Raw genomic sequence first — 16,123 nt, 5'->3', positions numbered from 1 at the left:
TAAACTAGGCCTACTGATAAGGTTTATATGTGACCCAGGACCACAAAACCAGTCATCCAAAAGCTGAATAACTAAGCTTTCCATTAATGGGTTTGTTAGGATAGCACACTATTAAGTCGAGATACAACTACTTGAAAATTTGGAATTTGAGGGTGCAAAAAAATCTAAATACTGAGAAAATCACCTTTAAAGTTGCCTAAATGAAGTTCTTAGCAATGCATATTACTAATCAAAATTTAAGTTTTGATACATTTCAGTAAGGAATTTACAAAATATACTTATGGAACATGATCTTTACTTAATATCGTAATGATTTTTGGCATAAGAGAAAAATTTATCATTTTGACCCACACAGTATGTTTTTGGCTATTGTTACAAATACAGTAGTCAAAATTGATCAAAACTTTTCATCAAATTTGTCCAAAACCAAAAAGAATACCCGTTCTTGAACTTTTTTTGATCCACTTCAAATGTTGACTAGTGTATACCCGTGCTACTTAAGACTGGTTTTGTGGTCCAGGAAGGGACACATATAATATTTTAGCAATTATTTAAAATAGTCATTCTAAAATTGTAGTCTGATATTCATAAGGTCTAAAAACCTTTCACAAAATTCTGTGAGATTTGAGGGATAGATTGTCTTTTCTTTCTGCTGTGAAGGTGATGGTTACTGACCATGTCTAGCTCTGTTCTCACAGCGCCCGCCTGCTAATTACACAGGCATTAGCATTGCGGCCCTCATCCCACCTTGAGGAGGGGACAGGTCTCCAAATATCAGCCTCAGATCTCATTAGACTCTCAGTGCGCCTTCCCTCTCGCGGGTGAAATGACATGCGTTAATGACGCTGCCCCTTTTTCCTCTCAAATTATCATGCAGAAGAGTCAGTCTCTCTCTCCCTCTCTCTCTCTCAAACACACACACACCAAGGATGTGATTTCAGCACACCGTAGCACGCCGGGAGATTGCACTTCAGTGTCTGCGAATAGAAGAGAGGCTCCCACTTTCTCCTCAGAGAGCTCATTTCAAGGAAATTATTCATGGCCAACCCCATGCTCTGTAATCACTTGTTCAGTCCCAAGAAATCTCCATTTGTTCTAAGTGGCTGTAAATGAATTTTTAGATGGGTGCTATGAAGTGGCAATATTTGTAAGGAACAATCGTATGCAAAATAATGTTACTGGGACACATTTCAAATGTAGTGAAGCTCTTGTGGACCTATAGAATGAAGATGGGGTCAGTAGTTTTATATCAGTGTTGTTTATCATGAAAAAAATAAATAAAAACTGCATATGAAATGTGTCTATAAAAGATGGTAATAAAATGAAATATATTTCCTAAATCCCATTAATAATAATAATAATAATAATAATAATAATACTAATAATAGATAAACTTCTCTTCAAATGTTTGATATTCGTTCATATCACAATATGTGTCTATTGTCACAATAGTGACAATAGACAATCAAAAGTGATGGTAAAATCTGTTTTTATAGTATTACAAATAATTTCTACTTCAAATAAATGTCAGTGAACTTCCTATTCATCAAATAATCCTGGGACAAATAAAATAAAATAAAATAAAATAAAATAAAATAAAATAAAATAAAATAATTATTCTTAAATCAACATATTAGAATGACTTCTGAAGAATCATGTGACACTGATCACTGGAGCAATGGCTGCTAGAAATTCGGCTTTGTAACACAGAAGAAAATTAAAATTAAAATTAAAAAATAAAAAATATATATATATATATATATATATATATATATATATATATAATTTAATACATAAAAATACATTTTTTTTAATTCTTAAATATTTCAATAGATTTTTTTTTTTTTTTTCCCGTTAATCACAACATTTTGGCGTACATTTCTGCTGCAGTTTTCAATAAATGAAAAAAAGAAAAGAAAAGAAAAGAAAAAGAAAAAAAAAATCTTAACCATTGTGTCAGAATTATAAATGTGTGCCCGTGGGTTTCTTACTCTGGATAAATGGAGAGTAATCATTCATTTTACTGCAGAAACCTGAAGGTGCAACTAATTAACTAATGAACAGAGACAGAAATAGGAGACAGAGGATGAAAAATCAAAGAGTACAAAGCAAAAGATGAGAGAGAAATGGAAAAAGTCTTGATTGTAGTCCAAGATCAAAGCCATAGAATTAAATGAATCTTTCATAAAGGACAGGGCAAGAAATGTCTTTGTTTTTCTCATCAGTAACCTGACCCTGTCTTATCGGGGGTCAAAAGCTTTAAAACAACATAAGCCTGCATCAGGAATGTATCAAAGTCTGACTGACTTGTTTACGGTAATATGGTGACATCTGTTTATTTTCCATTGAACCTCAAGACCCACGTCCTTGCTCGGTGCCACAGAATGCTAGTTTTAAAATAGGTCATGTGAGTGTTTAATTGAATAATTCTTCTCTCTCATGCAGTGCACATCATCCATGATACACACACACAAACACACATAAGCAACCCCTCACAAACAGATCAGACTCAGCCTCTAGCTCTCTCATGAGTCATATCTTCACCTACCAACACACTCAGAAAATGCCACTTATAGGCAAAAAATAAGCTTTGAATACCGCATATCAAGAGTTTTATTTATTGTATTGTCAAGGGCTCCAGGGGATAGAGCCTGAATTATAACCCTGAATCAGTAAATGATGTGGTTCTGCTGAAACATATTTCAGAGCATTTGACTGCCAGGTAAATAAAATATGTTTAGCATAAAAAGGAGACGTTTTTGCTCCAAGCAGACTGAGCTGGTTTGTTATCCTAGGGAAAGAACCACTGTAGAGTCTGTTAAATAGATCATCACATGTTGTTCTGAAGGACACAGGCTTCTGTGGTGACTCACTTATTGTATGCATCAACTCAGCTATGACTATATAACACCTAAAGCACCTTTTTATGTATTCAATTCTTGATTAAGAGCTGGAAGTAACATTTAAGAGCTTCAAGTGATTGAAAATTTTCTTTTGACTTTTTACAGGAAGAATTGGCATAATTATTGTTTGCTTTCATGAGGCAAGTCTCATAATTAGCTTTTGTGGATTTTGTTTTCTTTCTTTTATTAAACTTTTACTTTTATTTCAGATCAAGGATAAGTGTATAAATAACTTTTGTTGTTCTACTATTTACTACTTCAGTACTATTTAATATGTATGCAAACAGCAGTTTATAATATGGATAATAATACAGACAGTCAAATGTTAAAGGAATTGTTTGCTATTAAATAAATAAATAAATAAATAAATAACTAAGTAGAAATAATAATAATAATAATAATAAATCTGTCATTATTAACCATTATTTTCTCTGTGGAACTCTATGGAAGGAGAATTTTGGAAAATCTTCATGCAACTCTATTCCATAGAACACATTTATAATGTTCACAGGCTGTCTCCAAAAAGGACAAAATAAAAGTACCATAAATGCAGCCCAAACCATTGCAGAACTCTTAAATCAAATATGATGTTTACGACACAGGTTGAACATCAATAAAATCAAATATCTCTGCTATAGGCACTGTATTTGGTTTGAGAGCTGCATAATAATGTAATTTTATAGGCTATATTTATATAGCATGTCATCACTTTTTTTTTTTTTTATTCTATTTTCTTTACACACCCTTAGAATAACATTTCAGTTAAACTAATTCTTTAATTACAAGCAATTAAATATACTATATACTACATATACTATGATTTATCCAGAATAATAGTAACAATCACCACAATGATTGTAAAAGAAAATGCAGCGGCTGTTTGCACTAAGTGATAATAGCAAGATTCCCGATTCCGATTCAGATTCTGCTTATCAATTCCGATTCTCAATGATTCCTAGTTTCGATTCCAATAACGTTAAAAAAATACATTGTATTCTGGATTTTTACAAAGCTTTCTGTTGCAGCTGAATAACATGAGCAAAAATCACCAGCCTATAGAATACTAGGGCCTAAGAGGAACTTTTGCCGATGGTTTTAACAAAGAAAAAAAAAAAAACAGCAAAAACAACTAATAAATGACTAATATAAATTTCAAACATTAAATTGTTAAAGGCAAGTAAACAGTAAATACAGTTGAACAAATTACAGGTATAGAAAGTTAAATCAAAAACTTAAAAACACTGCATAGTTTTCTTTTCATAAATAAAATATAGATCAACTCATTAACATTACGAAAGATATTCAGTCAAGGTCAGTGAATTTTTTTGTTCCTGCATTAACAATAATGACAGGCAACACGTTTATTAGGCCGCTGTCTCTTTAACACCGAATGCACGCGGATCTAAACATACCGTTAGGCTGATGTTACACGGGGCAACTTTTTGAGCAATTTTGCCAGACAACTTTTTTTGAACAATGTTGCTTGGACATTTTACCACTGAGAATGGGTAAAAAAAATCTATCTGCATAATTTAGATAGGTTGTGGGCCCTGTGTCTCACCTTGTTGCCCACTGACGGCAACATTTTACAAAGTTGCCCAGCAACATTGCTCAAAAATTTACTCCCTGTATCATCAGCCTTACACGTGCATTTTCTTTCTCATCTGTTTACTTTCACTTTTGACAAAAATGGCTGTGTTTATGATGATATACTGACATATCTTGCGAGTATTGGGCGGTAAATGTGAAAAAGAAGTCAGATTCGGCCCAGAACAACCTTTCCTGCACTGGAAATGCACGCCAGGACGGTTCGAGAACGGACACAGGCTGGGAACCCACACTGGGACCACTGTTCACTGTGCTGGCGGTTCGGATGTGTGCGCTGCGGACAAACATTGTGCAACTTCTTTCCTCTCCTGCGCTTAAATCATTTGATTTTAAACTTTAAAAATTGCATTAAAATGTGAATGCAGGAATCATTAAGCGGAACGGAAATGTGCATATCTTATCGAATACCCTAGTGTTGTGTCTATTTGTGCTACCCTGTCGTGTACACCTACCCCAACCCTAAATTAAAAATACAGTGTTGGTGGCATAATCTGATAGGTAGCATTATTTGTCAGAACACCAGAAAGCGAAACATATGGAGCTGTAATCATAACAAAAACAATGAGGAGGGAAAAAAACAAAAAAAAACAACAAACAAACAAAAAAAACCCTTGCCATTTTCTCACCTTTAGTGTTCATTTCTTTTGGAAACTGCAGTGTACCAGCCTGGTCTCATTGTTTATACGTAGGTATTAATGTGTAAAATTTACAAGCACAGAATGTACATGTGTGTAGGTTTTTACTGATGCTGAAACATACAATTTCGATGTAATTCAGCATTTAAAAGATACAAATTGCTATGTATTTTCAAAAAAAAAAAAAAAAAAAAAAAAAAAAAAACCTGTAAAATATTTACATATCTTTTATATCATTAAGATATTTGTATCAATGCATTTTTATCATTTAATCAAAAAGTGACTTAAATGTTTAGACCCCCTTAACCTACCCCCAAATCTAAACCTACCCTTTTTATAGCGGATATGCATTTTTATAATTTTATCAATAAGCGATTTAGATGTTTATACTTCTTAACCTACCCAAATCAAATCTAAATCTACCCATTTTATAGTGAATATAAAAAGATATAAAATATAATTGTATAACGAACAGTCCACTGAAGGTGAGTTAAAGATGAACCCAAGTGCAGCTTTATTTATAGTTAAGATACAATCCAAAACATAAGCCAACAGACTTGACTTGACATAAACAGATTTGACACAAACAGACTTGACTTGGCATAAACAGACTCACCAACAGCAGGAACAATGGGGACATGAGGGCTACTTATACCAAACAAAGGTATAATCCAACCAATGAGAACATGACACACTGAACAAGGGTACCAATGGCAGGAATACAAGACGGCAAGGGAAGCAAGACACAAACAGCATGAATCAAATACAAAATAAAAGACATGAAAACTCCACGTTACATGTCCCCCCCTCTAAGGGTGGCTCCAGATGCTGAAACAAAACCCAAATCCCAAAATCCAGGAGGGTGGGATGGAGGCAAAACAGGGGGAGGGATGGAGGGCCAGGCTCATGCAGAGGAACAGGACTAGGATCATGGGGCAATGGCAGACCTTGGCAGTGGAGACATGGTGGCCCTGGACCATGAAGCAGCAGCAGACAGGGAAACAATGGAGGTCCTGGGCCGTGGAGCAGTGGCAGGCCTGGATCATGGAGTGGAGGTGGGTCTGGACCGTGAAGCAGAGGCAGACAATATAAATGTTGGAGCATAAAGCCATGGCAGAGCAGGGAGCCATGGAGAGCCAGGCAGAGCAGGAAGCCATGGTGGTGCAGGTAGAGCAGGGAGCCATGAGGTCAGTAGAGCAGACAGGAGTCCCCACAGTGGAACAGATGACCAGCACAGCCAAGCAGGGATCCCCCAAATCAGGCAGGACTGAGGGAGCAGAGGGAGTTCATGAGCAGATACCACCTCAGGGGGTTCTGTAGTGGACGCCGCCTCCTCAGTAGGTTCTGCAGCAAGAGCTGCCACCTCCGGAGGCACTGGCGCAAACTCACGGACAGGAGAGGCCTCTGGCACGAACTCATGGACAGGAGAGGCCTCTGGCATAGACTCGTGGACAGACAAGGCCTCTGGCGCAGACTCGTGGACAGACGAGGCTTCTGGAGTGCAGTGTGCAGCCCACACACTCAGGATGGCTACTGCCATAACAGTAAGGGCAGCAGAGGGTGGCAGGACCTCTAAGATGTCTGGGATGAGAGCACTGACATCACTGGGATGCCAGCATCCCGCACCGACATCAGTGGTAGGTCCAACACGCTGACAATCAGTCCCTTACAACATCAATACACGACCAGGAACAATGGGAACATGAGGGCTACTTATACTAAACAAAAAGGGTCACATGACACAAACCAACCAATAAGCAGGCAAAGACATGACTAATCCAACCAATGAGAAAATGACACATTGAACAAGGTAACCAATGAGAGTTACAAGAGGGCAAGGGAAGCAAGACACAGACAGCATAAATCAAATACAAAATAAAAGTCATAAAAACATGAACATGAAACAAAAAACAAATCCCACATTACAAATTGATGAAATATGTAGGGAAATGAGGGGGTGGGATTCTCCGATTGCATGGCTCATGCCGAGTTTTGCCGAAATTTAAAAATCGTAAGATTTTTTTTTTTTTTCGAACTCGTCCTAGACAGGTTGTCTGATTTTCACCAAAAGTGTCTTAGATCATCATCAGACCATGCTGGCAAGTGAATTGTTTTGAATAACATGCAAATGAACTTGACAAAAACACACACAAAAACGGTATGTGAAGCTATATCTCCACAATGGTTTGGTGTATTGAGACCAAACATGGTGTGTTGCAATACCTACCTGCAGTGTTTCGGAGCAGTGCCACCTACTGGTCAGATGAAAAATGGCTATTTTTGCTTATAACTTCCCAATGGTTTTGCCAAAAATTCACAAAACTGGTCTCTTTAGATTCTGTGTTTCATGCTGAGTCGAACCATACCCAGTTTTCCCATGTCAGCCATTTTGGACATCGACCATTTTGAATTCTGTAAAAAAAAAAAATGTTTACGAACACATTGACGTATCTTTACAAAACTTTGTATGTCATTGGCACCATGCCCTGACAGTACTCAAAAAGTTATAATGAAAACTTGAAAAATGCTAATAACTTTTATTTAAATTAGCCTACCATAAGGAAACTAGTCTTAATGTATTATTTGGATCAGTGCCACCTATCGGTCAAGAGTATTAAACCATTCATCAACCATGAATTATGGAAAAAAACAAAACAAACAAAAAAAAAAAAAAAGATGCAAATAACTTTTGATTGCATTAGCCTATTGTACTGGTACTGGTCTCAGAATATTCCATTTATACCAATTATGCTATAGTTGGCTGAATTTCCTGTCCACCATTTTGATTTACGTTGAAAACATACAATTTCAAACTCCCCCTCGACCGTTGGTCCAATTTTCACAAAAAATGAATCATATCGTCTTCAGACTGTGCTGACAAAATGTTATAGATGTATAGTGATGCAACAAATTTGAGGCGTGATGCCAGACTATGTCTGAGGCTGTATCTCTGCAAAGCTTTGACATATTGACACCAAACTTTGTATAAGCAATTGTCTCCTTACACTGACCATACCACATGGATTTGATAACAGCACCACCTATTGTTCAAAAGGGATAACCCATTAAATCCTATTACTGGCGGTTGTTTTTAGTGTTGATTTTTCACCAATTTTGACTAAAATCATCCTAAAATGGCTTTAACTCCTCATTCTTTCAGTTGGTTTGACACTTCATGCCATGCTTAGCTCCTCATTTTGCCTCTGTAGTGCTTGGCCTCGTAATTGCTGCTTGCAATGGGTAAGGGGTAAGGTTAGGGAGAGGTTTGGTGGTATGGGTAGGTTTAAGGGTAGGTTTAAGGGTAGGCTTAAGGGTAGGCTAAGGTGTAAGGGATGGGTCAACAGTTTAAATATAAATGTAATTACAGAAATTAATTACAGATCTAATTACATCCAGGTATTTTTTTTAGAAAATCTCTCTCTCTCTCTATATATATATATATAAAATATTATTATTATTATTATTATTATTATTATTATTATTTTTACTTTTGATATTAGTAACTGAAAACATTCCTTTATTTTACAGATTGAAACAATTTCTCACCAAATTTGGATTTAATCCATTTTAGGATTCCTTCAAATTTGATTCAAATTCTAATCAACATTCTTGCAAAATGTATTAGAAATATGACCTTTGAGACTCAAGGTCAGAAAAGAGAAAATTTTGCTTCGAGAAAGGTTTGTATGGTTCATGTGATAGAGCCAGAATGAGGTAGAGCCTGAGAATAGAATCAGCTTCATTCGTCCTTTTTATCGGCCCTGATAAGAGTGGCAACTGAAGTGTTGTTGCTCATGTTTATTCTTCGTGACGGGGAGCAGGGAGCTCTGCTTTGTTGTGTAATGAGCCTCTGTCCCAGCCGCAAAGGTTTTGCCTTTGCCTTCAAAACCACTGATGCTCTAAAGGCCAAGCACACGACTGCACCGGCATCACTGTATGATGTGTGGATCAACCCAACTCTGACTGTGAATACATTCATGAGCTCATGCGAGCCAGCTCAGATCTGTGTATGGCTCATGCAATGAACGTCAGAGCAAATCTGCAGGGTACAAATGAGGGAGGGTTCAAAATGTTATTTTAAATAAACAGAATAAGTATGACTGTGGAAGAGCGGGAAGGAACATGACAGAAAAGATAATACCTGTTTCCCTCTCTCATTTAAAATGATTAATTTCCTGGAAAGAAAACCTTAAAGGGTTAGTTTACCCAAAAATAAAAATTCTGTCATTAATTACTCACCCACGTGCTGTTCCAAACACGTATGATCTTCGTTCATCTTCAGAACACAAATTAAGATAATTTTTTGATGAAATCCGAGAGCTTTCTGACCTTGCATAGACATGTTCAAGGCCCAGAAACAACCTGGTCTCATAGCGAAAACATACCTGTGGGAATGTTTTCACAAGATGTGAAATCTGTACCAATAAATACATATCACTGCAGCTTCCAACAGAAATGTCCACTAAGTAGCTCTAAAGGAGTGTTTTTTTTTTTTTTTTTTTTTCCCTTGGAACATATAATTTTACATATGTGATGTTTTATAGTAAAGGCTAGATGTTATATAGATGTATAGTACAACAATTACTGTTCTATTGGATTATTGTAATAGGTAGGTTTAGGGTTGGGGTAGGTCTAGACGTTAATAAAACACAATCCAATAGGTAGAAAATGTAATTTATTGTTAGTCTCAGGCTGCAGCTGTATTAACTGCTGGGTTAAAAACAACCTAGCGCTGGGTAAAATATGGACATACCCAGCAATTGGGTTGGTTTGACCCAGCAGTTGGGTTACTACCTAGAAGGTTGGGTTAAACATTTAACCCAACTGCTGGGTCAAACCAACCCATTCGCTGGGTATGTTCATTTTTTACCCAGCCTTAGGTTGTATTTAACCCAGCAGTTTTTAGAGTGTAATAGTCTATGCGATATCAGTGGTACAACTGTTATTTTATAAAGCTACAAGAATACGTTTGTGCACAAAGAAAACAAAAATAGCGACTTTATTTTTTTTCTTGTCTGTGTTTGCGAGAGTAATTTTGCATTTATGGATTTTATGTATGCAGATGTTTCACTGTAGGCTACGCTTGCTTATATTTACTGTAGGCTACACACAGTAATTGACTAATACTTGCCCAGGCACGTTGGCATGCCAGTCCAGCATTGCCAGTCTGTGTGTTATGATGTCCTCGACCTGAGCCTGGAGCAGCTTGGAAGAACAGCAGGACAGATACTCAAGCACAATTTAGCTTGTAAGCAAATGATCCCCATCGCACATCCACTGATGTGCAGCTGACAGAGTGTGAAAGGCTTTACAGGGGATTTGTCGCACAAGTCTTATTCATTTCCGTGCCCAATTAAGGGTTGGCGGCCGTGACATTGCAGACGCTTCAGTGAAGGAGCAGATCAATAATATTTCCACCTTAGAAAACTGACTCCCCTAAAGCCAAGACCACCATGCTACTTTACCACAATGTCCCTCTGTTTCCTGGTCTGAAGAATCTGTTTCCTGGCCTGGAGGAAGCAAGGATTCTTTGACACAAAATCTTTCCTGCTTTCCTCTCTCAATCCCTCAACTGCCAATGCCTAGGGCCCAATTAACCTGAGCCAGCGTTTTGTCACAGCCCAGACAATACCCAGGCAACACCAACCAATAAAACATGCACAACACCGTCCATAGAGCCCCATTCATGCTAGGCCAATGCAAGGACAGGGTCATTAATTATTGAGGAATGGTGAATATTTCACGTGTAGGGAGAGTCATGGCTTGACCCTACAGACATTTTCAAGGTAAATATTTAAAGATCGATACCTTGCATGCTGGGAGAGAAAGTGGTCCCTGAAGGTGTGAATTGAATGTGAGAGAGAGGACGTTGTTTAGTGAACAGTAGTCATTTGCTGTACTATTGTAATCCGTTTCTCCAGCGGGGACTCCTTGTGAGATGCCAGAAAACACGTTGGAAAATCAGTGCTTTTCAATGAGCGGGCATTCCTTTTTCTTCCTTTCTACCGCACCATGGGCTCTCAGCAGGTGGAGAGGAAAGAAAATCCAGCAGCAAATCCAAAACGTGGACTTAACCTCTCTACATGGTCCATTTTGTTGAAACTGAACCTTTTAAAAGCTGGGGGATGACTAAGACAAATCTTTCGGCACAAAGCACAGAGTGAGCGTTGATATAGTTAAATGTCAAGTAGTGAGAATGTAATAATTCTCTCAGATAACATGGCTGTGTAATATTCCCCACTTATTGAGACACAATACAACCTCTTTGTTTCAAAAGGAGACATGAGAGCTGTGGGTTGGACTGTTGCCTCCTGGTGTATGCTGGGAGCTGATAAGCTGTAAGCTGCACTCTTTGATATGTGGATGACATGTTAGGGATTTTTTTTAGATGTAAAAACGTTGTTCATTACTCCCCCCCCTTCTTTTCTGTTTGATCGCTTTTCACAATAAAAGGTGGTGGGATGTAATAAAGCAACTTACAATAAAAGAAAAAAAGCAATTTGTCAACAATATGTTGAAGGATTATTAGACAGCTAGATATATTTACAAAATAATTAGTAGCATTTAATTCATTTATATTAAGTCATAAACAGTAATATTTAGCTGCATATTTCTATACAATGTTTAAGTGCATGAATAAAGACAGCTTTTTGTGAACATTTCTGTGCGAAGTAAACAAAACATCAAAACAAAACATCATTTTGAATCTAATGAAACAGAGTTTTAACTGTTTCATTCATTCATTCATTCATTAATTCTTTCATTCATTAAAAAATGAAAAACTAAATTAAATTAAATTAAATTAAAAAAACTTAAGAAGGAAAAAAAAAAAAAAAAAAAACACAGTACACTACATGGAATATTTATTTATTTATTTATTTATTTATGAAACTTTAATGGCCACATGGTTTAATTACATTAAATCAAGGTTTCCCAAATGGGGATTCAGTTTGTGATTTCATGTATGGCTTATAATTAAATTGATTAAATGTAAAATTAAAACAATAAATTGGCCTGCACAACTGATCAAAATAAATTACATTATCAAATTAATAAGTTCTGCAGCCCTAGTAAATAAATGCAGTAAATGCAGAGTAAATAATTTAATGAATAACAACTGTATGATTTAGATTTTTCACACTGAGGACAACTGAGGTACTCATTACTCTACAAGTTACTCTATTACAGAAGGTTCAAACACTCACTGTTGCTCCAGAAGGAAAAATGAGGCAGATAAGAGGTAGGGGTAAAACTTTTGAAAAGAATGAAGATTAGTACATTTTTCTTATTTTGCATACGTACACTGCCCTCCAAAAGTTTGTATATATATATATATATATATATATATATATATATATATATATATATATATATATATATATATATATATTATTATTATTATTATTATTATTATTATTATTTTTTTATTTTTTCTCCTCATTTAGCACTGCCCTTTAGAAGGTGCATAAGATACTTACATGTTTTCCAGAAGACAAAATAAGTTAAATTGACCCTGATCTTTAAATTCAAAAAAAGTTTTCTTTCCTTCTGGAGCATCAGCGAGCATTTGAACCTTCTGTAATAGTTGCATATGATTCCCCCAGTTGTCCAGTCATTGTTGGAAAGGGATCAAATACACGGAAATTAAAGAATTTGTGGGACCTGAAGGATTTTCCTGAGGGTAGGCAGTTTAACTGTTCAGGACAAACAAGGGACTCATGAACAACTATCACTAAAAAACAACAACAACAACAACAAAATAAATAAATAAATAAATAAATAAATAAATAAATAAATAAATAAAAAATAAAAATAAAAATAAAAATCACAGCTGTGGAACATTCAGGTAACAACACAAGTATTAAGAATCAAGTGTATGAAAACTTTTACAAAAATCTTATTCAGGTCAGTATTAAATAAAATAAAATAAAAATAAACAAAAATAATAATAACATTGCATTGCATTTTATATTATCCCTCTTATTTTGGTAAAATAATTAACAAGGTGTATGTAAACTTTTGACCTCAATTGTAAACAATACTATCACTGAAAATTTTATGTTTACCTGTATAATATAACCATGAATACCCCAGTATGTTGTTAAATTATTTCAGTAATAATCTCAGAGGTACTTACCATTTTGGTGTAATGTTGCTTAATTTTATATTCCCAAGAAAATATAATTCACAAATTTTGGCAAATGTTCCACCAACATAACAAGAAGGAGAGGACTGTATCATCATCATCATCTAAAGTACCAATCAAATTCTAATTTAGGTTTACACTTTAGCATGTCCATCCGTATGCATAAACTGTTCTACAACACGTTGTCATCCTTCCTCATGCCTTTTTATGAAAGGAAATGATTTATCTCTCCTAATACTGTACATCAGTGTACATCTATGTGCTTCCTGGAGAACATTATTCATTTTAGCATGGGTTTTCAAGTGCAGAATATGCATGTGACCTTAAAAATGTCAGCTCCACAGATCATTTTGTGCTTTTCAACTATTCTGAAGGTTTGCCAGGCGAGTTGTGAGGTTGAGAGTGTACACAACTGTCCACTGAGCTTCCTTGATTAGAGAAGCCTGCGAGGTTGTGTCCCTTCTGACTTCTTTGTAACTCATTTGCCATCTGCTTATATCTCGTCCTGTCCACCCCCACAGATTCCATCTTTCATTACTCACCGCTTCTAATAAATTAAATGTGTAGGACTTCTGTTTGGGCTGTGCGTGTGTCTGTGTGCGTTTGATGTTTGCCTGAGATGTATGTCTGCCAGAGACATCAGAATAACTGTGGCACCCCTGTTGCTCAGCGATAACCCAGGCTATTCGACTGCACCTGTTTCTCTGCGTGGCATGGTGCTCTGTGAAAGTGGAGCACAAAGTTTGCAAAATAAATACACTGTCCAAGTGGCACTAATGTGGCCCAGCTTGTGCATATTTATTTGGGTGAAAACTGGTTGTGTATGACAAATCCACACAGAGAGACTGTTTCTTCCCTTTAATAATACTGCAATTTACCATAGACTCTTAATTACCTATACAAACTAGGAGGAAAGTTCTGCAAGTACTTCACTGACACAAAGCACTTAATCATGAAACTTTAGAAAAATAAATACACTTTCATAGCTTGGTTGAATTTTAATGCAAATTGCATGCCTGGCATAGCCTGATATAGGCACTAAACAAAATTCACCAAAGTTAATAAATGTAATATATTTTTCTAACTCCTTCAATATTAATCATAATTTTGACTTTGTACAATACTGAAAACTACATTATATTATATAATATTATATTACATGATATTATATGATATGATATGATATGATATTATATAATATAATATAATATAATATAATATAATATAATATATATATATTATATTATATTATATTATATTATATTATATTATGTTATTGATATCATACATTACAACAGTTATGACCCACAGCCCACCACTTTTTACAACCTGTACTAATCTGATTTTGATGATGATGATGATGATAATGATAATGATTATTATTATTATTCATACATGCCATTTGTAAAACAATGTATGATTTACAAATGTAAAAAAAAGAGTAATGAACAAACAAAACAAAAACATAAGCCATGAATATGCAAATATGCTGTTAACTTATTAAAATACTAACTCTTCAAGCAAATATGTTGCATCTAAGTCAATGTTTATGCTAGTTAATTCATTGTTAATCTTTGTTAACATGTTAACAAATATACATAGTTAATATAAATAATACAGATTCATTGTTGCTTCATATTAGCTCAGGTCCGTTAAATAATATTACAACAGATACAACATTTGAGTTCAGTAATGTATTAGCACATGTCGAAATTAACATTAACTAAGATTAATACATGCTTTAGAAGTGTTTTTCATTGTTAGTTCATTTTACCTATGTTAACAAATGGGACATTATTGTAAGGTGTTACAGTGAAGTGTCAGAATCTGTTTTTGATTATTCATAGCCCTGATTATAGAGGTTAACATGTACTGGGAGTCGTAGAAATCCTCTATCTACAGACAGACATGCTCAGGGGGCAGTATGAAATGAGATGATTATTTCACATCATGTGTGAGGTAGCCCGGGGTCAAGATGCCACAGCGAATGAGGAATGATTATTCATTACTTGGAGCCTCATCATTGGCTGAAGAAAGAGCCTCTTCTGCATGTCACAAGGTGATCCTGAGCATTCTATTGACCTGCACGGGCAAACAACTGATGTGTATAAATTGGATCTGTAACAACTATGGACGTTTAGTTTCAGACCTGGTTACGAGAGTGAATTTGTGCTCGCTAATGTGGTGCTGGTCGATGGCGGATTCATTTTGCCGTTTAGCCCAGGTCTCTTCCTATTATATCATTGAAATGAGAGTGCCTTTTCATTCTGTCAGCTTGGTTTAAAGTGCTCTAAATATGGGCAAAAGGCGAAATTTCAAAACTGACTGTTTAAGAGAAGAATACAAATAAAGACAGATTTGCAAGCAGAATGCAAAAGTAAAGAAACGTTTCTGTGGAAAACCTTGATGCTCATTAAAGTCTGAAAGAAACTTCAGATGCATTTAAGATTTAGAAGTGGTTATGCTGTGTGGGTTTAAAATAATAGTTTAGTAAAAATGAAATGTGTAATAGGTTGTAGACTGTGATTGTGGACATGTCCGAACTGTTTCCTCAGTTCAGTGTACTGGTGACTGGTGCAACCATTAACCCACTCACAACTCTAGAGAGAACCATTGTTAGTGTACTACTGACTTAAAGAGATAGTTCACCCAAAATTTAAAATTCTGTCATTAATTACTCACCCTCATGTCGTTCCAAACCCATAATACCTTCATTAATCTTCAGAAAACAAATCAAGATATTTTTGATGAAATCCGAGAGCTTTCTGTCCCTGCATAGACAGCAACCCAACCACGTTCAAGGCCCAGAAAGGTAGAAAGTACATCATTAA

Source organism: Labeo rohita, chromosome 1 (assembly GCF_022985175.1).
Source record: "Labeo rohita strain BAU-BD-2019 chromosome 1, IGBB_LRoh.1.0, whole genome shotgun sequence".
Lineage (NCBI taxonomy): Eukaryota > Metazoa > Chordata > Actinopteri > Cypriniformes > Cyprinidae > Labeo > Labeo rohita.
Note: the sequence above shows the minus strand (reverse complement) of the source record.